Source organism: Coregonus clupeaformis, chromosome 31 (genome assembly GCF_020615455.1).
Source record: "Coregonus clupeaformis isolate EN_2021a chromosome 31, ASM2061545v1, whole genome shotgun sequence".
In the NCBI taxonomy this organism is placed as follows: domain Eukaryota; kingdom Metazoa; phylum Chordata; class Actinopteri; order Salmoniformes; family Salmonidae; genus Coregonus; species Coregonus clupeaformis.
Window position 1 is genome coordinate 29,161,040 of NC_059222.1, and position 25,661 is coordinate 29,186,700.

Here is a 25,661-nt window from a genome sequence, read left to right on the forward strand (position 1 = left end):
GGTCTGGTCTTGTACTGTATAGTTGCCAGGTCTGCTGTGGTTTCAAGGTTCCTAACTGAAGGAGACCTTGGTAGTCAGGGAATTGTGTGCAGTGTCACTCATAATTACCATTGCTGTTTCCTGTTTCTTGTTCACTTCAGTCTAGAGTAGAGCTGTTTTAGGAGACCATTACATCATCATTGAGAGACCTGAGGTCCACATGACAGGCTTATAATTCTGATTGATGACATTACCATTGAGTAATGGTAGCCTAAATATAATGCTAATTCAAAATTAAAGAGAACTGAACAGATCAGCTAAGTATGGATGCAGCAAATAGCATACTGTAGGTCTATAGATTTTGTTGTCAAAGAGAAAAATATGATAATTGGCAGTCATACCTTTAAATCAGCTCATTTGCCAGACACCCTGGAACCACAGCTGAACTAGGAGACTGATAAAAACATACAAGGTCTGACAGTATGTGCATTAAAATGTAGTGAACTCTGATTGTACAGCTTACACGACACACTGTAGGCTCAGACTAACACAAAGCAGATGTACACTTTAGTTTTGTTAAGTCTGGGTTTTCAGTTGTTTTGGATTCTATTAATCAAATAAAAATGTTCAGGTACACACAGAGCCTCTGCAGTAGTGTTTCTGAACTGCAGATTCAGTCCAACCGTCCCCTGACAGTTGTAACATATTGGGGTTAACACGGACAACCATGCTTCAAAGTGGATGTTTTCAGAAGTTGTCTGGCCAGTGAACTCAGTGTGTGAACTTACAGAGGGCCTTAGTTCTATGTTGTGTCATTTAAGAAGAGAGTGAGTGTAGTCAAAAAGATTACTGAAAGAAATGTTTTCGACAGGGGCGCAACATTGGTTTCTGAAGTGGGGGGGGGGACATAACTTGGCGGGGGGTCTGGGGGTCCTCCCATTTTTGGGGGCATCTAAAGCTAATTTCCTGCATTTCTACTAGGGATGTTAATGGTTAACCATTAATCAGTTAGCTGCCGAAAATACATTTGACCGGATTCGCTTATCGGTCTATAGGTTAATTTGCATAATTGTGTGGAATTAAATTGGTGCGTGTATATTTCCATTAGTCGTCATGCATTTTATTTATCACATGCGCACAGCATAAAGAGCCTAGTTTGAGGAGCGGAATAGCCTATCACCTGACAGACAGCGCGAGAGTAGCTCCTCAAAAAGCATATAGGCTACTGGAGTGAAACCTGCTTTTATAAGCGCAGTCATTGCGCAACAAAAACAATTCTAAATGCAATCAGGTGTTAAGAACTTTGGTGGGCACGATTACAAAGGAGCTATTATTATTTCTCAATCTCAACTCATAAAGCGCACCTCCCATTCGCCATTCGGATGCATAGGCTATAGCCTGCCTCCCGTTGACTATCAGCGCGTCACCCTTCACTTTGCAATGCGAGCTTGAAGCAGTATAATTGTTTGAAACAAATAATGAGGCATGTCTTATCCATCCATAGAAATGTGGAGGCAATTATTTTATAAAGACTTCCTCATGCCATTAACCAGCATTTCTCTCCTGTTCTATTGGTTTTCATATCAACTTTCTTCCGTTGTCCAGAAACCAAAGGCACAATCCTAGTCATATTTGCAACCCATCATAGTAGTTGCTATTTTATTCCCCCTCTTTCTAAGTTTCTAATGGAGATTTTCATCTTTGTCACATATGGAACTGCTCGCATTAGGTGAGCAGTTTAGAACTGTGTTTTCTGCGAATTGCACTTGGGCAAATGTTTGAAAATGACGTTTTATTAGCTGCTTCATTACAGGAGTTGCATGTTCAATAATAGGCTATAGCCTTTTGACTGTGCGACGATAGGCTTACCATTGTTGCATGTTTCCATTAAGCTCTTACTGAAAAATGTCCAGTCCTTGTATGCATGCATAGTATCAGAGAGGAAGAGGCGAAGCGAGAGGTTTCACTCTCGCCAAAATCAGTCCAAAATCAGTCCAATGCGTTTCTATGGGCTTATTTTCGGCCTAAGCTTGTTAGGGCGGAAACATACAGTGAGGGAAAAAAGTATTTGATCCCCTGCTGATTTTGTACGTTTGCCCACTGACAAAGACATGATCAGTCTATAATTTTAATGGTAGGTTTATTTGAACAGTGAGAGACAGAATAACAACAAAAAAATCCAGAAAAACGCATGTCAAAAATGTTATAAATTGATTTGCATTTTAATGAGGGAAATAAGTATTTGACCCCTCTGCAAAACATGACTTAGTACTTGGTGGCAAAACCCTTGTTGGCAAGGTCAGACGTTTCTTGTAGTTGGCCACCAGGTTTGCACACATGACTTAGTACTTGGTGGCAAAACCCTTGTTGGCAAGGTCAGACGTTTCTTGTAGTTGGCCACCAGGTTTGCACACATCTCAGGAGGGATTTTGTTCCACTCCTCTTTGCAGATCTTCTCCAAGTCATTAAGGTTTCGAGGCTGACGTTTGGCAACTCAAACCTTCAGCTCCCCTCCACAGATTTTCTATGGGATTAAGGTCTGGAGACTGGCTAGGCCACTCCAGGACCTTAATGTGCTTCTTCTTGAGCCACTCCTTTGTTGCCTTGGCCGTGTGTTTTGGGTCATTGTCATGCTGGAATACCCATCCACAACCCATTTTCAATGCCCTGGCTGAGGGAAGGAGGTTCTCACCCAAGATTTGACAGTACATGGCCCCGTCCATCGTCCCTTTGATGCGGTGAAGTTGTCCTGTCCCCTTAGCAGAAAAACACCCCCAAAGCATAATGTTTCCACCTCCATGTTTGACGGTGGGGATGGTGTTCTTGGGGTCATAGGCAGCAATCCTCCTCCTCCAAACACGGCGAGTTGAGTTGATGCCAAAGACCTCGATTTTGGTCTCATCTGACCACAACACTTTCACCCAGTTCTCCTCTGAATCATTCAGATGTTAATTGGCAAACTTCAGACAGGCCTGTATATGTGCTTTCTTGAGAAGGGGGACCTTGCGGTCCTTCACGGCGTAGTGTGTTACCAATTGTTTTCTTGGTGACTATGGTCCCAGCTGCCTTGAGATCATTGACAAGATCCTCCCGTGTAGTTCTGGGCTGATTCCTCACCGTTCTCATGATCATTACAACTCCACGAGGTGAGATCTTGCATGGAGCCCCAGGCCAAGGGAGATTGACAGTTATTTTGTGTTTCTTCCATTTGTGAATAATCGCACCAACTGTTGTCACCTTCTCACCAAGCTGCTTGGCGATGGTCTTGTAGCCCATTCCAGCCTTGTGTAGGTCTACAATCTTGTCCCTGACATCCTTGGAGAGCTCTTTGGTCTTGGCCATGGTGCAGAGTTTGGAATCTGATTGATTGATTGCTTCTGTGGACAGGTGTCTTTTATACAGGTAATAAACTGAGATTAGGAGCACTCCGTTTAAGAGTGTGCTCCTAATCTCAGCTCGTTATCTGTATTAAAGACACCTGGGAGCCAGAAATCTTTCTGATTGAGAGGGGGTCAAATACTTATTACCTACATTAAAATGCAAATCAATTTATAACATTTTTGACATGCGTTTTTCTGGATTTTTTTGTTGTTATTCTGTCTCTCACTGTTCAAATAAACCTACCATTAAAATTATAGACTGATCATTTCTTTGTCAGTGGGCAAACGTACAAAATCAGCAGGGGATCAAATACTTTTTTCCCTCACTGTATGCATCTTGTCATTATATACAGTTTGCATCCCTAATTTCTACACAATCTAATATGACCCATGGCCCTTCTAGCCTTCTCTATTTAGAACAACAAAAGTAAGCAAAAATGACCACAGTCATCAAGCCAGGTAAGAGATCATTATTAAATATGTTGAGTGATTGATAAGACTGAACTAGATCAATGATAATTCAATAATCAATATTGTGTTGCACATTTAACCAATAGCCTAACAAATGAACAACTCTTACAAATAGAGTACAAATACTTTTGATTGTCTGTATTAAGACATCCTCTATATCAAATTTCAGCCAGACCGCCCAGCCAGCCCGAGCATCCTGCACGCCTGACCCTCCCCAGTCTAGTCAATACCTCAACTCTCTCTCCAACACAACTTCTTTCCCATCTTTTTTTATGTCTCAAGGGAAAGGTTGAATAAAAACACATACACCTACACATTAACACACAGAAACAGTACACCCTCCATATAATTAATGTCATAGGCCTAATAGTACTGTAGAGCTCTTTTTACTTGCACACAATATAGCTGGGTCACCCCGTCCTGCCCCTATGTGTCCACAGCCCTGCAGCGCCTTAACCCAACACAGCCCACTCAGATTTAGGATCTTAGTGAAACATTCATTATTGTCTTCAGGTGTGTTAGGCCAAGGCCAGAGTGACAACCAACAGTACGGCAGACCCCCAGGGCCAGGACTGTGCAGCCCAGCAGCTAGGGATTGCCTAAATAGGTATATCCCCTGACGTGGGCATGTTTTCAATACAGACTCCTTTTGTCGTCCAGTATTCCATATAAGGCATCCATACCTTATGAAAGGTGCACAGTATACCCTTAATCTTGTAATAAATAAAATCTAGTTATACATAACTTGACATTTTTTCCATCCATTGTCGGAGGATAACCAACCTTCCAATTAATGGCAATGCATTTCTTAGCCGCTATAGATGCTAGGTTACACAGTTTCTTCTGATAACAGTCTCCAGTATCAACTTTTCCAAGCAAGCAATACCAGGGAGTAGGGAGAATCTGTAGACATGCTGAGATAAAATAACATACTCATTGCCAGAATTCAGCCAGCCTTCACAAGACCATAACATATGCAAATATGTCCCCTTTTGTGTTTTACACCTCCAGCAGAATAATTAAATTTCTGAGTGCATGATATTCAGATTCACTGGCATATAGTACGTTCTATGGATGGTCTTAAACTGCAGTAATTTATGTCTGAGATTAATGAACATGACTGGGCATTCTAACATATCTGTATCAATTCATCATTATCAATAGCGTCTCACAGGTCCTCCTCACATTTTTGTTTTACATGCTTTGTGTCTTTGGGAAAAGCCATTATCAACCCTTGATACAGTTTGGAAATCAACTTTAGAGGTGTGTCAGACTGCCTTCAAATAGTTTCAATCTTTGAAGCTTCTTGCTTGTCTAGTGTTTGCTGCACAGAGAGAATAAAGTGTTGTATCTGCAAGGTTCACCTCTGTACTGTCACAGACTGGTCTTCCCTGGCTGCCTGACCCTGATGGGACTCCTGTCACCATCTGATCCTGCTCAGATGAGGCATGCAAAGAATTACCTTGGTGTACATTTATGCATTATATTATCCATGAATAGAATCAATGGTTCAATATTTGAAATAACCATTATTCCCAGATCCCAGACTGTAGCCTACCCATCAACTCAATATGGAACTTTGTATCCATTCACTGATTGTTATAATATGCTGCAAAATTCACCTAAGCTCCATAGACTGGTCTTCCCTGGCTGTCTGACCCTGCAGGGACACCTGTCACCATCTGATCTTGCTAAGACATGATGAGCAAAGTGTTGTGTACTGACTGTGCACCATGACAGTGAAGCCTGTAGAGCTGTTTATACCATGTCAGTGTGAAAAGTAGGGAATTAGCTAGGTAAACTGACAGATCAATAGCGTTACATTGCTATACTGACTAATGAAAACTCACATTGCGGTGAAAAAAGTTCAGAATATCGGTCTTCAAATGTTTGGCTGCTGGTTTCATCGTTTGATTCAGGTCTAGTGTGATTGAGGCTAAAACGCAATTTCAGAATGTGGGGGGGTCATGTCCCCCCCGTCCCCAGTGAAAGTTGTGCCCCTGGTTTTCAAAAACACATCGTCAAATCGCCCCCCTATGAAATCTTAAATGAGGTGAAAGCAGTTGTATTACCAAGACTGCGTGTATTTGAATGATTATGCTTCCAATATTATCACATCATCTTAGCGGTGTAGATCAAACAAGGCATGTTATGAGGTTATCAGTTGCTTTTGATATACTGTATATCAACTAACTCATTATTAGGCTAGATGGTTTTCCTATGACATCAACGCTAATTCTATCTGCTTAATGTAGAACACAGAGTATCACCACTGCTTAGGATCACCTAGAATGTTTTCCTAACAGATCATGTAAATATTGCTCCGTATGGATAGGGCTTCCCAGAAATGACCTCATGCACGGCACGTTATTATTTGGAACACTCAACTCAGTCCTCATCTAGGACTATGACGTACAATATACTTTCCCTCTCACTACATATTGTGACTTTTACTACTATATTTTACTGCTACCTCACACAATGAGGGAATGGAAGACGTGGAAGTCCACTTTTACCAAAAACTTTATTTAACATCAAACTGGGGATATTACTCCTCCCCAACCAAAACAAATGCAGAATCATATATCCAGCGAATACCTCGGAATATCATGTTCCTGGAATGTGGGTGTGAGATGTTTAAAAAGGCTTGTTTAGGTTTGTCATAGTGCCTGCAGGTGTGCTGTCTCAATGAGGGCCAAGGCTTGATAGGTGGAAGCAGACACTCCACTTCCTGTGATAAGATAGGACACTACACTCCATCCGTTGAGACGAGAGTGTTACTTACAGTATACTCTACAATCTTTAGCGACGGACAGACACTCTCCATGCCTCTCTCTCTCTCGCTGTCTTTCGCCCTCTCTCTCTCTCTCTCTCTCTGTCACTCACTCACACACTCACTCACTCTCACGCACGCACGCACGCACGCACGCACTCACTCACTCACTCACTCACTCACTCACTCACTCACTCTCTCTCACTAGAAAAGTGATTTCAGTGTGACCTTATATTTGACATGGCTGGCTTGGTGAGCTGCGAAGTGCAGTTCAAAAGACCAGTAATGCACTTGAGCAGAAGTTTCTAGTGTGACAGTTTTTCTTTCTTTTGGTTCTGCCCATTCTAGAATGTTACGCACAACAAAGAATAATAATAATACACAAATACACAGGAGTCTCCAAGCTCTCAGCCTGACAAACAGTGTAATTTTCTGAGACGGGGAACAATGGAAGCTGGGGAACGCATGGAAATTGAAATGCATGAATGGAAAGTGTGTGTGTGTGTGTGCGTGCGTGTGTGAGTCCAGGGAGGTCCGTGGCTGTTTAGCTGCTGATGGGTATGCTGCGTTAAAGCTTGTCACACAAAGCTAGGCAGAAGTACACTCTGTGTAAACTTTCCGGGAGCGAGTTTTAAACACAGCAAGTGCCAGCCAGAGGAGCTGGAGACGGACCAGGGAGGCACAGCCCAAATGTCACAGTCACGCACAGAGACACACACACAGTTATACACACACAGTCATAGTCACAGTGATGCATACACTTGCACACACAAGTGCACACACTACCTCCTGCACGAGATTTCTTTGTATTTATATTACCTTATGTATTTAGATTACACAGCTTCTTTGTGTTGAACAAGTTAAACACACAGGACATCACTCACGGTGCCAGCAGCACCTTTATTTTATCAGGGAGTCATACCGAGACCAAGGTCTCTTTTACAGATGAGCCCTGAATTACATAAATTATAGAAAATACTCACATCAATATAAATACAAAATGCAAGTAGAAAGAAAAACACGGTCATAAAAAACAAACACATTCATCAGTAATAAGATCCTCAATCAGCTTTCTGAATTGCCCTAGAGGCATCAAAACATAAAATGTAAGAACAATTTGAAGATTGTTCCACAAGTAAGTTGCAAGAAAATTAAAAGCTGATTTACCTGACTCAGTAGAGACCAAGGGGATTTCCAGAGTTAACCATCCCTGAGACCGGGTGTGGTAACTCATATGTCTAAAGTTTAGTGAAGATGTTAGGTACAGTGGGACTTTTTGTAAAAGGTCTTTATAAATGAAAACATAGCAATGATTCAACCTATGTGACATCAAAGATGGCCAACCAACTTTCTGGTAGAGAATGCAGTGATGAGTACTGAAATTGTCGCCTGTAATAAAGCGCAGTGCGCTATGATAGACTGCATCTAATGGCTTTAATTAAGTGGCAGCTGCGTTCATATATACTGAACAAAAATATAAACGCAACATGCAACCATTTCAGTGATTTTACGGAGTTAGAGTTCATATAAGGAAATCAGTCAATTGACTGATTTAGGCCCTAATCTATGGATTTCACATGACTGGGCAGGGGTGCAGCCATGGGTGGGCCTGGGAGGGCATAGGCCCACCCACTTGGGAGCAAGGCTGACCCACTGGGGAGCAAGGCCCAGCCAATCAGAATGAGTTCTTCTCCAAAAAAGGGCTTTATTACAGACAGAAATACTCCTCAGTTTCATCAGCTGTCCGGGTGGCTCGTCTCAGACGATCCCGCAGGTGAAGAAGCCGGATGTGGAGGTCCAGGGCTGGCGTGGTTACACGTGGTCTGCGGTTGTGAGGCCGGTTGGACGTACTGCCAAGTTCTCTAAAACGACGTTCGAGGGGACTTATGGTAGAGAAATTAACATTAAATGCTCTTGCAACAGCTTTGGTGGACAATCCTGCATTCAGCATGCCAGTTGTACGCTCTCTCAAAACTTGAGACATCTGTGTCATTGTGTTGTGTGACAAAACTGCACATTTTCTAGTGGCTTTTTGTTGTCTCCAGCACAAGGTTAACCTGTGTAATGATCATGCTGTTTAAACAGATTATTGATATGCCACACCTGTCAGGTGGATGGATTATCTTGGCAAAGGAGAAATGCTCACTAACAGGGATGTAAACAAATTTGTGCAAAACATTTGCGAGAAAAAAGCTTTTTGTGCATATAGAAAATTTCGGGGATCTTTTAATTCAGCGCATGAAACATGGGACCAACACTTTACATGTTGCGTTTATATTTTTGTTCAGTATAGATGATGTCGCCACAGTCTAGGACCGAGAGGAATATCGACTGAATAATCTGTTTTCTACTATTTAGCGAGAGGCAGGACCTACACTACATGACCAAAAGTATGTGGACACCTGCTCGTCGAACATCTCATTCCAAAATCAAGGCATTAATATGGAGTTGTCAGAGGACACAGGCGGTGTCAGAGGAAGGCCCTCAAAATTGTCAAAGACTCCAGTCACCCTAGTCATAGACTGTTCTCTCTGCTACCGCACGGCAAGCGGTACCGGAGTGCCAAGTCTAGGTCCAAAAGACTTCTCAACAGCTTCTACCCCCAAGCCATAAGACTCCTGAACAGCTAATCATGGCTACCCGGACTATTTGCACTGCCCCCCACCCCATACTTTTTTACGCTGCTGCTACTCTGTTAAGTATTTATGCATAGTCACTTTAACTCTACCCACATGTACATATTACCTCAACTACCTCAACTAGCCGGTGCCCCCGCACATTGACTATGCAACGGTACCCCCCTGTATATATAGCCTCCCTACTGTCACTTTATTCTATTGTATATATAGCCTCCCTACTGTCACTTTATTTTTACTTCTGCTCTTTTTTTCTCAACACTTTTTTGTTGTTGTTTTATTCTTACTTTTTTTTTGTTTAAAATAAATGCACTGTTGGTTAAGGGCTGTAAGTAAGCATTTCACTGTAATGTCTGCACCTGTTGTATTCGGCGCATGTGACCAATAAAATTTGATTTGATTTGATTTGATTTGATTTGATTTGAGTTGGTCCTCCCTTTGCTGCCAAAACAGCCTCCACTCTTCTGGTAAAGCTTTCCACTAGATGTTGGAACATTGCTACGGGGACTTGCTTCCATTCAGCCACAAGAGCATTAGTGAGGTCAGGCAGTGATGTTGGGCGATTAGGCCTGGCTCGCAGTCGGCGTTCCAATTCATCCCATTGGTGTTCGATGGGGCTGAGGTCAGGGCTCTGTGCAGGCCAGTCAAGTTCTTCCACACCGATCTTGACAAACGATTCCTGTATGGACCTCGCTTTGTGCACAGGGGCATTGTCATGCTGAAATAGGAAAGGGCCTTCCCTAAATTGTTGCCACAAAGTTGGAAGCACAGAATCGTCTAGAATGTCATTGTATGCTGTAACGTTAAGATTTCCCTTCACTGGAACTAAGGGGCCTTGTGTGCGGCTTGTGTGCGGCTGCTCGACCATGGAAACCCATTTCAGTTATTGTGCTGACGTTGCTTCCAGAGGCAATTTGGAACTCGCTTGTGAGTATTGCAAACGAGGACAAAATAGGACATTTTTACACGCTATGCACTTCAGCACTTCGCCGGTGCCGTTCTGTGAGCATGTGTGGCCTACCACTTCGCGGCTGAGCCGTTGTTGCTCCTAGACGTTTCCGCTTCACAATAACAGCACTTACAGTTGACCGGGGCAGCTCTAGCTGGAAAGGTGGAATCCTATGACGGTGCCACGCTGAAAGTCACTGAGCTCTTCAGTACGGACCATTCTACTGCCAATGTTTGTCTATGGAGATTGCATGGCTGTGTGCTCGAATTTATACACCTGTCAGCAATGGGTGTGGCTGAAATAGCCGAATCCACTAATTTTAAGGGGTGTCCACATACTTTGTAGTAGTGTATTTCTATGGAAGAAGCCCATTTTTATTCTCAGCTTCTTTACTAACTCATCAATATGCTTTTTAAAAGACAGCTTTTCATCTATCCAGCTGCCCAGGATATTCAACCACAAGCCCTCAGCCCCGAGCCTTGAGCACCAGCCCTAAGCCCTCAGTCCCAGTCTCCATCCCCAGGGTGATTGGTGGTGTGTCCAGGACCCAGGCGTCTGTCAGGTGACGTCAGAGCCACCAGCCAGACACGGTAAGGAGTAGGGCTGGGAATTGCCAGGGACCTCACTATACAATATTATCATGATACTTAGTTGCCAATACTATGTATTGCGATTATCACGATTATCACAATTCTATATGTATTGCGATTCCATGGTCCAAACATATTGCTCACCATATGACTGCTGCAGAGGGACAAGAGATCCATGAGAAAACGAGTTTTGATCAGTCATGGAAATAAAAGTGCTCAAAACAAATTGGCTCCCTATTTAAAAAGAAAATAGAGAGCAAGCTATGAAGGGAAAATACTGGGGTTTTGGTTCAGGTACAGCCAACTAGCGCAAAAATAAATTGCGATATTGTCAATACGATACGATATATTGTCAAAAATAATTTCCCTATATGTAACTGTATAGATATTTTCCTCCCATCACTCCTAAGGTGGTTACTACAGGATAAGCTGCTATCAGCCGGACACATCTCTGACCGCTGTCACTGACTGTGTTACTAACTGACTGTGTTATCCACAGCACTTCAGGGATTAGCCACCGTGTCACTATTAAATAAAGCAATCATAATCTGATAGAGGAGTATAGGCTAGCTTTGTGAAAGAGATGCAGTCATGCTATGCTACATGTAACTGCCAAAATAAAGGAAACACTTGAGTAAAAGAGGGATAGAAAGTAAATTGAAAGCAGGTGCTTCCACACAGGTGTGGAATTAACATCCCATCATGCTTAGGGTCATATATAGAAATGCTGGGCAGGCCCAGTTGCTCATTATTTTGGCTACCATGGCTAGAGGAAGAGATCTCAGTGACTGTGAAAGAGGGGTGATTATTGGGGCACGTTTGGCAGGAGCTTCAGTGACAAAGACTGTTCAACTTGCTGATGTTTCACGATATGCCATGGCCGTCTCGGTCACCAGATCTCAACCCAATTGAACACTTATGGGAGATGATGGTATTTCTCGTGGAAGAATGGTGTCACATCCCTCCAATAGAGTTCCAGACACTTGTAGAATTTATGCCAGGGCACATTGAAGCTGTTCTGTCTGCTCATGGTGGCCCAACACCCTGTTAAGACACTATGTTGGTGTTTCCTTTATTTTGGCAGTTACATGTAATTTAAAGCTACTGTGGGTTATTTCTTTGTCACAACAATGCAGATTTACTGGCCGACCTTGAAAGATTAATAAACATAGGCCATCTTGTTGATAAAATGTTGAAATGAGTGAATACCATTTACAGTGTTAGAAGATATATACCTCATTGTTCAATGATACCCATTTATGGGAGAAAATAAAATAATTATGTATTAAGATTTATTTAGCTAACCTTTGCCCTTGATGAAACATGAGGATAGGGAACATCAGGACATCTTATTGATGGGTTTCTGTCCATGTGGCGGTAGCCAATAAAGTTACAAGAACATCAACCACTTCACTTTGAAGATGGATGTTACGACGCCAAGAAGCATCCATTTATTTCCTCACATGTAAATACGTTTTCACATCCAGTTCAACATTCCCGTCTCCCAAAAAATAAACCTTTTACAAAGTTCTTTGTGTTCCTGAGATTTGGACCAAACTTAGACTATAATCCTGGGGTCACGGTCGTTCCTCCTTTTTTATTAATTTGAGAAAGGAAAATAAAACCAGAAGTACTGTGTGTTATGAATTTTAATCATACTATTTCAGAGTTATTATAACAATAAATATGTTTAAATTTGCACGTAGCTCTGGCATAAATCAAAGTCTCTCTGCTCTGCTCTGGTGTGTGCACGTTGAATGGATGGAGAGCAGGACTGGGCCAGAGAGGTTTGCTAAACGTAACACTGTGTTACATATCACATGAGCAGCAGCTGGGAGAGACAGTGAGGCTAGGGAACATCCCTCAGCGTGTATCATTAGGAAAACATGCACAGCATGTCTGACCAACATATACCTAGAGACTGTGTGTGTGTGTGTGTGTGTGTGTGTGTGTGTGTGTGTGTGTGTGTGTGTGCACGCACGCACGCACGCCAGCTGCTGCTCTAGCTGGCTGGAGCTGGTTGACATGCTGGAAGTGAATACTACCGGGTATATCAGTGGATTTAAGAGAGCAGCTCTGGTTTTTTGACATCCCTGAGTTGCCTGCTCCTTGAGCTCAGAGCTCTGTAATGTCTTCTGCTTGTATTGTGTTGGGAATCCATAATATACACTGAGTATACCAAACATTATTAACACCTTCCTAATATTGAGTTGCGTACCTTTTGCCCTCAGAACAGCCTCAATTCATCAGGTATGGACTCTACAAGGTGTCGAAAGTGGACCATTCTTGATACACACGGGAAACTGTTGAGCGTGAAAAACCCAGCAGCGTTGCAGTTCTTGACACAAACTGGTGCGCCTGGCACCTACTACCATACTCCGTTCAAAGGCACTTAAATGTCTTGTCTTGCCCATTCACCCTCTGAATTGCACACATACACAATCCATGTCTCAATTGTCTCAAGGCTTAAAAATCCTTCTTTAACCTGTCTCCTCCCCTTCATCTACACTGATTGAAGTGGATTTACCAAGTGATATCAATAAGGGATCATAGCTTTCACCTGGATTCACCTGGTAAGTCTATGTAATGAAAAAAGCAGGTGTTCTCAATGTTTTGTATACTCAGTGTATTGGCCTAATCCATATAGTTACATAGAACAACAAATCTACACTATGTAGAATCCATAGAAGTAGGATTCGGAATGTTGAGGTGTATGAGTTTTTGTAATTTGCCCCATATCACGTGTCAAAAGTCTTTGATGTATTCGGTACGTATTGGAAAGGAGGAGTTGATGGATTCATGGTTAGTATATTTGTCATAACACCCGAGCTACATCTGGTGAACTGTAAAGTATTAGAGAATCCTCTTTTCTATAATCTTTCTTGGCGTTTGTGGCCAGACATACGCAAGCTCTTAGCACGGGGTATTCTAGTTATTTTCTGTTGAATTTACGCATAAGTGGTCCTGGCCTGGGACATCCTTCACTGTTTTGCTGTGTAGAGGGTTGATGAAACACCCCGGCCCAATTCCTCCAGTGATTGATGCCTATGAAGCCCATAGAGCTAAACAGTGTTGAAGGAGGGGAATACTAGAAGCTGCAGCTGCATTTTTAGATAGATCACAGACATAGTAGCTTCTGTGCTGTTGCCTCATGTCATGTCCATCACAGATACATACTCAACCACTTTACAAACAGGTGAGGAAATCAGTTTGACAGTTGATTGGTTTATTTGTATTTTCGGATTGTGAAATTGTGTACACACTGATGAGAAAAAAGCCTTTGATTGGGAATTTATTGTCATATCTTCCAAAGCACGTTCTATGCTCGCCGTCTCAATTTCCTCTCCCATCATAACATCGCCTCACCTACACACTGTTTTTAAGTTAGTGTAGGTAGTGACAAAGACATCCTCTCTACTGATATACACCCAAACAGTTATTTTTTTCCACCCTGTGCCTGTTTATTTAAAACATCTGACCTGTGAACTCTCCCCAGCAGTTTACATTTGTAATCTGCCATAAGTTACAGAAGGGGTGTGTATGTATCAGCTGTCAGACACACCGCCTTCAAGGAGCCCACTAGACTAAACCACCAATGGTCATAAAAAAGGTAAAAGTTAACAAAAAAGCTTGGTTTGTGTAATATCTTTCCAAATGAATAAGCTTCATAATCCTTTGTTGAATGACCTCGAATAAGTCTGAGATTTAGGAGAATGAGGGGAGATGGTAGGTTGGCGTTGTTGTGGATTGAACGCAGAGAGCGTTTCTACAGTTTATTTGCATACATCACTGAGAACAGATTTAGAGAATGGAGACTGTTTCAGTTTGTTTCTGTCACCATGTGAAGATCTGAATCATGAACTGAATCAAATTTGCTTTGATAGCCGGTGGGGATTCCGGTGGGGTACCCCCACCCAGGTAGTGGCAGTGCTGGCAACACTGGCTGCAGTAACCCATGGGGAGGAGGGTCACACTCGGACAATCAAAGAGGGGGCATATTATTGTGGCCCTGGTGGCACAAAATAATCAAAGGTCTGACTGCACGGAGATGCTTGGGGAAAATGGTTACAACGGGGGACCAGAGTGTGTGTGTTTCAGGGAAGGGGGTGGATCTGATCTCCATCACCTAGGACTTGACATAGGTTAATCAAATCTCAAATTTGTGTCAATTTTTGCTCGATCTTGCATGCTTTCTCAAACAGCTGTAACTGTATATGCATTCGTAAATCAGGTCCTTTCTTGAGTTGGGCTCTGGAATGTAACAACAGTTGAGCATCTGAGCTTATGGTTGATTGTGGAGGAAAGGTGTTGAGTGTGTTAGAGTATGTGTGTGTGTGTATCCCACATCTGTTGCAAGGGGGGTAAGGATGTTAGGGAGAATATAGGATGAACCATAATAATTACTTGACAAAAATGTAATGTAATACAATGGCAATCCGGGTTATAACTGCCAACATTATTTAAGATATTAAGATATTAAGATATGCAAGACATTTGAATAGATATATATTTTTAATAGCTCTATATATTGAGGTGAGAGCATTGGAAATGCTTTTGGCGGTTGACCTGCTTCTGTTATGTGGGTAGCACTGTGTGCTGTTTTCGAAGGATGGGTCCTGGCCTCTCGGGGGGCCTAGGGATCCGGGGGGACGGGGGTGGTATGCCGATCACTGGGATGACAACAGAACTTGGGATGGGGGGGCTTTAGAGGGGGGAATTGGAGGGTTACTTAGTAGCAATGCAAATATCATGGTACAGCTATATGGACACTCAATCACTATGGTATTTTTTATTGGTAAATTTACAAACATATATTATGATAAATAGATTTGAAACTTGTATCTCATTATGGTAAGTGGTGAAATAAGTATAGCCAGTTATAATTGTAATGGCTTAGCAGATAATAACAAAAGAAGAACAATATTTACATGGCTCAAATAGAAGGAATATAATATCTATTGTTTACAGGAAACTCATTCAACAATTCTAGATGAAGTTTTGTGGAAGAAGGACTGGAGGGACGAAATATACTTCTCCCATGGGCAAAGAAACTCAAAAGGGGTGATGATATTAATTAACAGTAATTTCGATCCGAATGTGCAAATTGTCCGAACAGATCCGCAAGGTAGATGGATGATTTTAAATATGTTATTGGACCATAAACAGATATGGCTCATTAACCTTTACGGACCAAATAATGATGATCCACACTTACTGAATTTCCACGTGGGCGAGGATATTGGAAATGTAATCAAAGCCTATTGGATGATAACTTGTTTTTAACTAGAACAGAGGAATTTATAACAGATTTTTTTCCGACATAACATAGGTAGAGCAAATCCCCTTATTGTATGGGACACTTTTAAATGTGCCTTTAGAGGCCATGCAATTCAGTACTCATCTCGAAAACAAAAGCAATTTAGGTCAAAAGAGTCCATACTAACAAAGGAAATAGAAAGTCTAACAGAACAGATAGATAGCAATAAAAACTGTAACAGAGGCTCAGAATACATTGGAGGAAAAACAAAAAGAAATGGAGAAACTTATTCAAGAAAGATCAAGTGTAATATATTATCAAAATAAAGCAAACTGGATGGAATATGGGGAAAAATGCACCAAATTATTTTTTTGTCTTCAACATAGAAATGCTACCAAAAATAATTTACTGAAACTGGTTACAAATGACGGAGTCACCCATGATTCACCAAATTATATTTTGAAGGAGGAAGCAAAGTACTTTAAGCATATGTTTTCGTTTCAGTCGCCTCCATCTCCTCTAACTGAAGCTAATTGTAGGGATTTTTTTTCTATTGATAATCAAATTAACAGCCATACAGAAAGACTCATGTGAATGTGAAATTACAGAGGAGGAACCTCTGGATGCAATTAAAGACTTTAAGTCCGGGAAAACTCCAGGTTTGGATGGCATACCAGTCAAGGTATACCAAACCTTTTTTGATATACTCAGAGGACCGTTATTAGCATGTTTTAACCACTCCTATGTAAATGGTAGATTATCAGACACTCAAGAAGAAGGTCTGATTTCATTATTACTGAAACAGGATACAAGTGGGAAATATAAAGATCCAGTCCATTAAAAAAATTGGAGGCCCCTTACACTTCAGTGTTGTGAAGCAAAAATTATATCAAAATGTATAGCGCATAGAATTAAAAAGGTATTGTCGGACATTATTCATTCTAATCAGACAGGTTTTTTACATGGACGATACATTGGAGATAATATAAGGCAAGTACTGGAAACAATAGAACACTATGAAAAATCTGGGAAACCAGGCCTGCTATTCATAGCAGACTTTGAAAAGGCATTTGATAAAGTACGACTGGAGTTTTTATATAAATGCCTGGAGCATTTCAATTTTGGAGAATCTCTTATAAAATGGGTTAAAATCATGTATAGTAACCCTAGGTGTAAAATAGTAAATAATGGCTATTTCTCAGAAAGTTTTAAACTGTCAAGAGGAGTAAAACAAGGTTGTCCACTATTGGCATATCTATTTATTATGGCCATCGAAATGTTAGCTATTAAAATCAGATCCAACAATAATATCAAGGGATTAGAAATCCAGGGCTTAAAAACAAAGGTGTCATTGGATAAGCGCATCTGCTAAATGACTAAAATGTAAATTGTACGCTGATGATTCATGTTGTTTTCTTTTAAATCCACAACTTGAATCCCTCCACAGCCTCATAGAGGATCTAGATACATTTTCTAACATCTCTGGATTACAACCAAATTATGATAAATGTACTATATTACGTATTGGATCACTAAAAAATAAAAAAATTACATTACCATGTAGTTTACCAATAAAATGGTCTGATGGTGTCACGATCGTTGAGAGACGGATTAGACCAAGGCGCAGCGTGGAATGCATACATGTTTATTAAAACAAAAGGCAATGAAAACGTGACGTCGGAAAGCTATACACAAACAAGCCAAACACACCGAAACACAAACAAGATCCCACAACCCAGGCAGGAAAACTGTCTGCCTAAGTATGATCCCCAATCAGAGACAACTAGCGACAGCTGCCTCTGATTGGGAACCACACCCGGCCAAACATAGAAATACAAAACATAGAGTTTCACACCCTGACCAATCTACTAGAGAATAACAGTCTCCAGGTCAGGGCGTGACAGTACCCCCCCTCTCCCTCTCTGCCTCCCCGTTGCGCCCCTGGTCTGGTCTGGACCTCGGCACGATGCTTCCCCTCTCCTTCCTCCCACGATGCACCAAGCCCTGTCTGGACCCTGGTGTGGGAAACCCCGAACCTGGAGAGGGGCTGACGTCTGGGCCTGGATCGGCAATCCTCCCGCGATGCACCAAGCCCTGTCTGGACCCTGGTGTGGGAGGCCCAGACCCTAGAGAGGGACTGACTTCTGGGTCTGGAGTGGAGCTGCTGACCGGAGTTGAACTGGACCCCGGTGGAGCAGACTACTCTGGCTCTGGAGTGGAGCCGCTGACCGGAGTGGAGCCGCTGACCGGAGCTGGACTAGGCACCGGTGGAGCGGACTGCTTTGGCTCCGGAGTGGAACCGCTGACCGGAGCTGGACTGGGCACCGGTGGAGCGGACTGCTCTGGCTCAGGAGTGGAGCAGCTGACCGGTGCTGGATCAGGCACCGGTGGAACGAGCACGGGCCGTGCCGGACTGGGAACACGCACCACTGGCTTGGTGCGAGGAGCAGGCACGAGCCGGGCCGGACTGGGAACACGCACCACTGGTCTGGTGCGAGGAGCAGGAAAGGGCCGGGCCAGACTGGAGACACGCACCACAGGTCTGGTGCGAGGAGCAGGAATGGGCCGGGCCGGACTGGAGACACGCACCACAGGTCTGGTGCGAGGAGCAGGAACGGGCCAGGCTGGGGACACGCACCACTGGTCTGATGCGAGGAGCAGGAACGGGCCGGGCCGGACTGGAGACACGCACCACAGGTCTGGTGCGAGGAGCAGGAACAGGCCGGGCCGGACTGGAGACACGCACCACAGGTCTGGTGCGAGCAGCAGGTACGGGCCAAACGGACTGGGAACACGCACCACTGGTTTGGTGCGATGAGCAGGGACGGGCCGTACTGGACTGGGAACACGCACCACTGGCTTGGTGCGGGGAGCAGGTACGGGGCGTACCGGACTGGATACACGCACCACTGGTTTGGTGCGGGGAGCAGGCATGGGCCATGCCGGACTGGAGACACGCACCACTGGTTTGGTGCAGGGAGCAGGCACGGGCCGTACCGGACTGGGAACACGCACCACTGGCTTGGTGCGAGGAGCAGGCACGAGGCATACCGGACTGGAAACCGGCGCTGGAGGTCTACGACTGTACCAGTCCTTTACTCTCCGCGCCCAGTCCTCCTCCAGTGAGGACTCCCCCTTGAGCCCCCACGAGTGCAGTGGTCGATCCCCGACCACCCTTTTAGCCCCCCCAAAAAATAATTATTGGGGCTGTCTGTCGGGCTTCCTCCTCGCCCGGCGCCTTCTGTGTTCCTCTCCTGCCTGGGCCTCCTCCTTCGCCCAGGGTCCTTTACCTGCCAAAATCTCCTCCCATGTCCAAAAACTCTTCCCCACCTGTGTCCAGGGTGTCTGCTGCTCCTGGGCATGCTGCTTGGTCCGTTTTTGGTAGGATCTTCTGTCACGATCGTAGAGAGACGGATTAGACCAAGGCGCAGCGTGGAATGCATACATGTTTATTAAAACAATAAACACAGACAAAACAACAAAAGGCAAGGAAATGTGATGTCGGAAGGCTATACACAAACAAGCCAAACACACCGAAACACAAACAAGATCCCACAACCCAGGCAGGAAAACTGGCTGCCTAAGTATGATCCCCAATCAGAGACAACTAGCGACAGCTGCCTCTGATTGGGAACCACACCCGGCCAAACATAGAAATACAAAACATAGAGTTTCACACCCTGACCAAACTACCTAGAGAATGACAGTCTCTCCAGGTCAGGGCGTGACAGATGGTGATGTGGATATACTCGGAATACATATCCCAAATGAAATAAATGATCTCACTCCAATACATTTTTATAGAAAGTTAGCAAAAATAGATAAGATCTTGCTACCATGGAAAGGTAAATACCTGTCTCTTTGTGGAAAAAACACCCTGATTAACTCTTTAGTATTATCCCAGTTTACCTATTTGCTTATGGTCATGCCTGCGCCTAGCGAACAGTTTTTTAAATTATATGAAGAAAAAAAATATTCAATTTTATTTGGAATGGCAAGCCAGACAAAATTAAACGGGCCTATTTATATAATTAATATGAATTTGGAGGACAGAAATGATTAAATATTAAAGCATTAGACCTATCACTGAAAGCTTCAGTCATACAAAACTTATACTTAAATCTGAACTGGTTTTCTAGCAAATTAGTAAGATTGTCTCACCCCATGTTCAAGAATGGCCTTTTTCCCTTTATTCAGATTACAACCTCTCACTTTCAGTTATTTGAAAAGGAAATCATCTCCCAAATATCACTATTTCTAAAACAAGCCATAGAAAGTTGGTTGCAATTTCAATTTAATCCTCCAGAAACTACAGAACAAATAATGCAACAAATATTGTGGTTAAACTCAAATATACTAATTGATTAAAAAAAACATAATTTTTTGAAAAAAAAAAAGAAAAACGTATAATCTTCGTAAATGAAATCATAGATAGGATTGGTGGAGTTATGTTGCACATGCAGCTAACAAAAACATATGGAAATGTCTGCTCTACCCAAAATTACAACCAAATAATTGCAGCATTACCGCAAAAATGGAAGAGGAAAGTGGAATGGCTTTAGAAGCTTCTGATAGGCTAATTGACATCATTTGAGTCAATTGGAGGTGTACCTGTGGATGTATTTCAAGGCCTACCTTCAAACTCAGTGCCTCTTTGCTTGACATCATGGGAAAATCTAAAGAAATCAGCCAAATCAAACAAATAACTTTCTTCTGAAAAAATCTCGTACAACGCTGTGTACTACTCCCTTCACAGAACAGCGCAAACTGGCTCAACAAATCCTCAACATATCTTTCAAAATACAGTACCAGTCAAAGGTTTGGACACACATTCTAGGGTTTTTCTTTATTTTTAGTATTTTCTACATTGTAGAATAATAGTGAAGACATCAAAACTATGAAATAACACATATAGTATAGTATCTTGTAGTAACCACAAATTAAATTTTAACAAGGCACACCTGTTATTTGAAATGCATTCCAGGTGACTACCTCATGTAGCTGGTTGAGAGAATGCCAAGAGTGCGCAAAGCTGTCATCAAGGCAAAGGGTGGCTACTTTGAAGAATCTCAAATATAAAATATATTTGTATTTGTTTAACACTTTTTTGTTTACTACATGATTCCATATGTGTTATTTCATAGTTTTGATGTCTTCACTATTATTCTACAATGTAAAAAAGAGTAAAAATAAAGAAAAACCCTTGAATGAGTAGGTGTGTCCAAAATGTTGACTGGTAGTGTACATTGAGTCCTCTTCATTTACAGCATTTCAATCGCTCAGTCAACACAAAATGTGCTAAAGTTGCCCAATGAGCAGGAGGGATGGGGGCAACTTCTTGTCACGCGAGGTGCTCAACTTCAGAACGGCTGTCAGTCGACACCCATACAGCGCAGTGAAGCACAGAGCCTGAGGTCTGACATCATGTATTGCACTCAGCAAAAAAAGAAACGTCCTCTCACTGTCAACTGTGTTTATTTTCAGCAAACTTAACATGTGTAAATATTTGTATGAACATAACAAGATTCAACAACTGAGACATAATCTGAACAAGTTCTACAGAAATGTGACTAACAGAAATGGAATAAAGTGTCCCTGAACAAAGGGGGGGTCAAAATCAAAAGTAACAGTCAGTATCTGGTGTGGCCACCAGCTGCATTAAGTACTGCAGTGCATCTCCTCCTCATGGACTGCACCAGATTTGACAGTTCTTGCTGTGAGATGTTACTCCACTTTTCTACCAAGGCACCTGCAAGTTCCCTGATATTTCTGGGGGGAATGGCCCTAGCCCTCACCCTCCGATCCAACAGGTCCCAAACGTGCTCAATGGGATTGAGATCCGGGCTCTTCGCTGGCCATGGCAGAACACTGACATTCCTGTCTTGCAGGAAATCACACACAGAACGAGCAGTATGGCTGGTGGCATTGTCATGCTGGAGGGTCATGTCTGGATGAGCCTGCAGGAAGGATACCACATGAGGGAGGAGGATGTCTTCCCTGTAACGCACAGCATTGAGATTGCCTGCAATGACAACAAGCTCAGTCCGATGATGCTGTGACACACCGCCCCAGACCATGACGGACCCTCCACCTCCAAATCGATCCCGCTCCAGAGTACAGGCCTCGGTGCAATGCTCATTCCTTCGATGATAAACGCGTCAGTGAAGAGCACTTATTGCCAGTCCTGTCTGGTCCAGCAACAGTGGGTTTGTGCCCATAGTTGTTGCCGGTGATGTCTGGTGAGGACCTGCCTTACAACAGGCCTACAAGCCCTCAGTCCAGCCTCTTTCAGCCTATTGCGGACAGTCTGAGCACTGATGGAGGGATTGTGCATTCCTGGTGTAACTCGGTGAGTTGTTGTTGCCATCCTGTACCTGTCCCGCAGGTGTGATGTTCAGGTGTACCGATCCTGTGCAGGTGTTGTTACAAGTGGTCTGCCACTGCGAGGACGATCAGCTGTCCGTCCTGTCTCCCTGTAGCGCTGTCTTAGGCGTCTCACAGTACGGACATTGCTATTTATTGCCCTGGCCACATCTGCAGTCCTCATGCCTCCTTGCAGCATGCCTAAGGCATGTTCATGCAGATGAGCAGGGACCCTGGACATCTTTCTTTTGGTGTTGTTCAGAGTTAGTAGAAAGGCCTCTTTAGTGTCCTAAGTTTTCATAACTGTGACCTTAATTGGCTACCGTCTGTAAGCTATTAGTGTCTTAACGACCGTTCCACAGGTGTACAGTATATTCATTCATTGTTTATGGTTCAATGAACAAGCATGGGAAAGAGTGTTTAAACCCTTTACAATGAAGATCTGTGAAGTTATTTGGATTTTTACGAATTATCTTTGAAAGACAGGGTCCTGAAAAAGGGACGTTTCTTTTTTTGTTAAGTTTATATATACCTGCAGTAAAGTGATAAAGGCATCTATTTTCTCACCACATCCTAAAAGCAGCCTACTCTTTCCCCGCATAGCTAGATATCAATGAAACAAGCAGGGATGACATATTTGGTTCACTCGTCCAGTCATCACCTACTTGAACTTTTTCATTTTGCTAAGCTTCTATAACTCTGTAATCATTTATAAACCCCCCAGAATGGGAGGAATGAAAAAGAGAGACAATACGTTTTTCCCTTGGATAGTTCTTCAAAAGCCTCCTGTCGGTGTGTTTACTCGTTGGGAGAGGGGCTGGGTTTTCAGATCTGGAGTCTGCAGTCTTTTACAACATTATCTTGTCCGTCACTTGACAATTGACTGCTGTAGCTGCAATCCCCGCTTAGCAAACACTCCTGTTATATTTTCCATTCGAACAAGCCGAGGGGTCACCAGAGCGGGCTGCCTGTGTTAGCCAAAGCCAGATGGGCTTTTCCTATAAACAAGTGTACAGGCGGTATTTATACAGTCCGTGGCACCTGACGCCATAACACTCACGACACTCTGTTTAGTGGCCAGTGTTGCCATAAGTCACTTTGGAAAATTAAGTAAATATTTTCAATATGGTCCATGCCATTGTTTATTATAGAATGGCAAAAGTTCTAAATCTTGCCAAATCCTCTGTTAAAAAATCATTTAATAACAACTTGTCCGAGCGGCAATGCGCAGCTTACATAGAACCAGTACCTTTTCATTAGTCCAAAGTCTATTTACTTTCAAACAAATCCTGAAACACCACCTTTTTTTAACATTCTCTCTCTCTCGAGCACGTGGAAGGGCTCCGGTTGTAGTCGTCTATTACACAAATCACAGACTATGACAAGGTTGGCTGCTAACATTGGATTCTACAGTTTGGGATCACAGTTTGGGATAAAAACATGCCTGCGCCTTGCCAGGGGGCACTGTATCAAGTTAAAACCAAAGAATGACATAATTCATAACATAGAACGTGAACTCGAATAGGAATGCATTCTATGTCTATGTTTGAAACAGTGTATGTCACCACTCATTGATACAGGCTCACATTTCATCCTCATATTTCCCATCATGCTGCTGGATTCAGGCTCCTCCATCCTCTCCTTCTTCATTAGCGCTATGGAATGCCCAGCAGGAAGCATTAGGACATGTTAGACATTGTGAGACCGCAGGGAAATACTCTGAGAATACACACCATGTTAGTAAGAGAGGGCAATACGCTACTTACTGATACTTATTCTAAAGCTCCACTGGGGCCTGTTTTATATGAGCGGAAAACCACAAACATGGACCAGAATAATGTATTTATTTCAGACTCAGTTAAGTGTTCGAAGTAAGTAAGTCCTGGTAGAGCAAAGTCTGAAGCAGTTAAATATAAAATTAGCTCAGGATAAGATGCCATACAACTGCTACATTTCGATTCATTTAGCAGATAATAGTATCTACAGCAGCTATCAATAGGTGCATCCAAATAACATAGTTAAAAATATGAGCACATACTTCAAGCATCACAGTTTGTTTGCCAGCAACTATCATAGGACTATAATAGAATATGATAAGCAACAAAAATATCCTAATTAGCTTCAACAGAGAATCCCTCTATTAATCCCTCAGTAAATTCCCAATCAGTGGCGGAAGTCCTGGCTTAACCCCAACATAAATAAATGTAGCCAGCCAGTCAGCCCTCAGCCCAGCTGGTGGTCCAACGGGGAAGAACAGAAATAAGAAAAGAGAGATTGTTAGAGAATCAGGAAAGAGACAAAAAGAAAGAAAACATTTCTGGAGAAACCACTCAAAATAATAATTTGTCAATGAGAGGAGCCGGAAACTGATAGAGAGGATTTGGAGGATATCTTAGGTGTGTGAACCCCTCTCTGTAAGATTACATTGGAGCCTACATTCAACTCAGGGCCTTTATACCTCAACACCATTGTGGGGTAGCCCACACAGTGGGACCATTGTTTAATTAAGATGGATCACATGAAAATGTACTGTATGTCATACATACAGTCACGACCAAAATTATTGGCACCCTTAAAAAAAAAGACTTCATAAAATAAATTATACACATTCTGAGCTATATGGTATGCTAAACAAAATTGAAAATTATATTATTTTATACTCTGAGAAAGATATGTTGTTTATCAAGTAATATTTTTTTCTAAAAAGATAGGGGTCAAAATTATTCATCCAAAATTATTCATATAATTATGCATCCTTCTTTCGACACCAAACCTAACACTAGTTAGTGTGCGTGGCCAAAGAGCTTGATTTTCATGTCATCTGACCATAGCACCGGTTCTAATCCAAGTGCCAATGCCGTTTAGCAAACTCCAGGCGTTTACATTTGTTGGATGACATGAAAATAGAGCTCTTTGACCACGCACATCATTAGTGGGTTTGGCGGCGAAAGAAGGATGCATATACAAGAACCCCATACCTACTGTAAAATATGGTGGTGGATCTTTGATGTTATGGGGCCATTTTGCTTTCACTGGTCCTGGGACCATGTTAAGGTCAACGGCATCATGAACTATACCCAGTAACAGGACATTTTATTGTTGTCGCATTGTCGAGAGAAGGAACCTGCAAGTAAGCATACCATGTCTATCCTGTACATGCGACTAATAAAACGTCAAACTTGAAATTTTTTGACAAAACTCTGGTTGCCTCTGCCTGGAGGTTGAAACTTGGCCACAAGTGAATCTTCCAGCAAGACAATAAC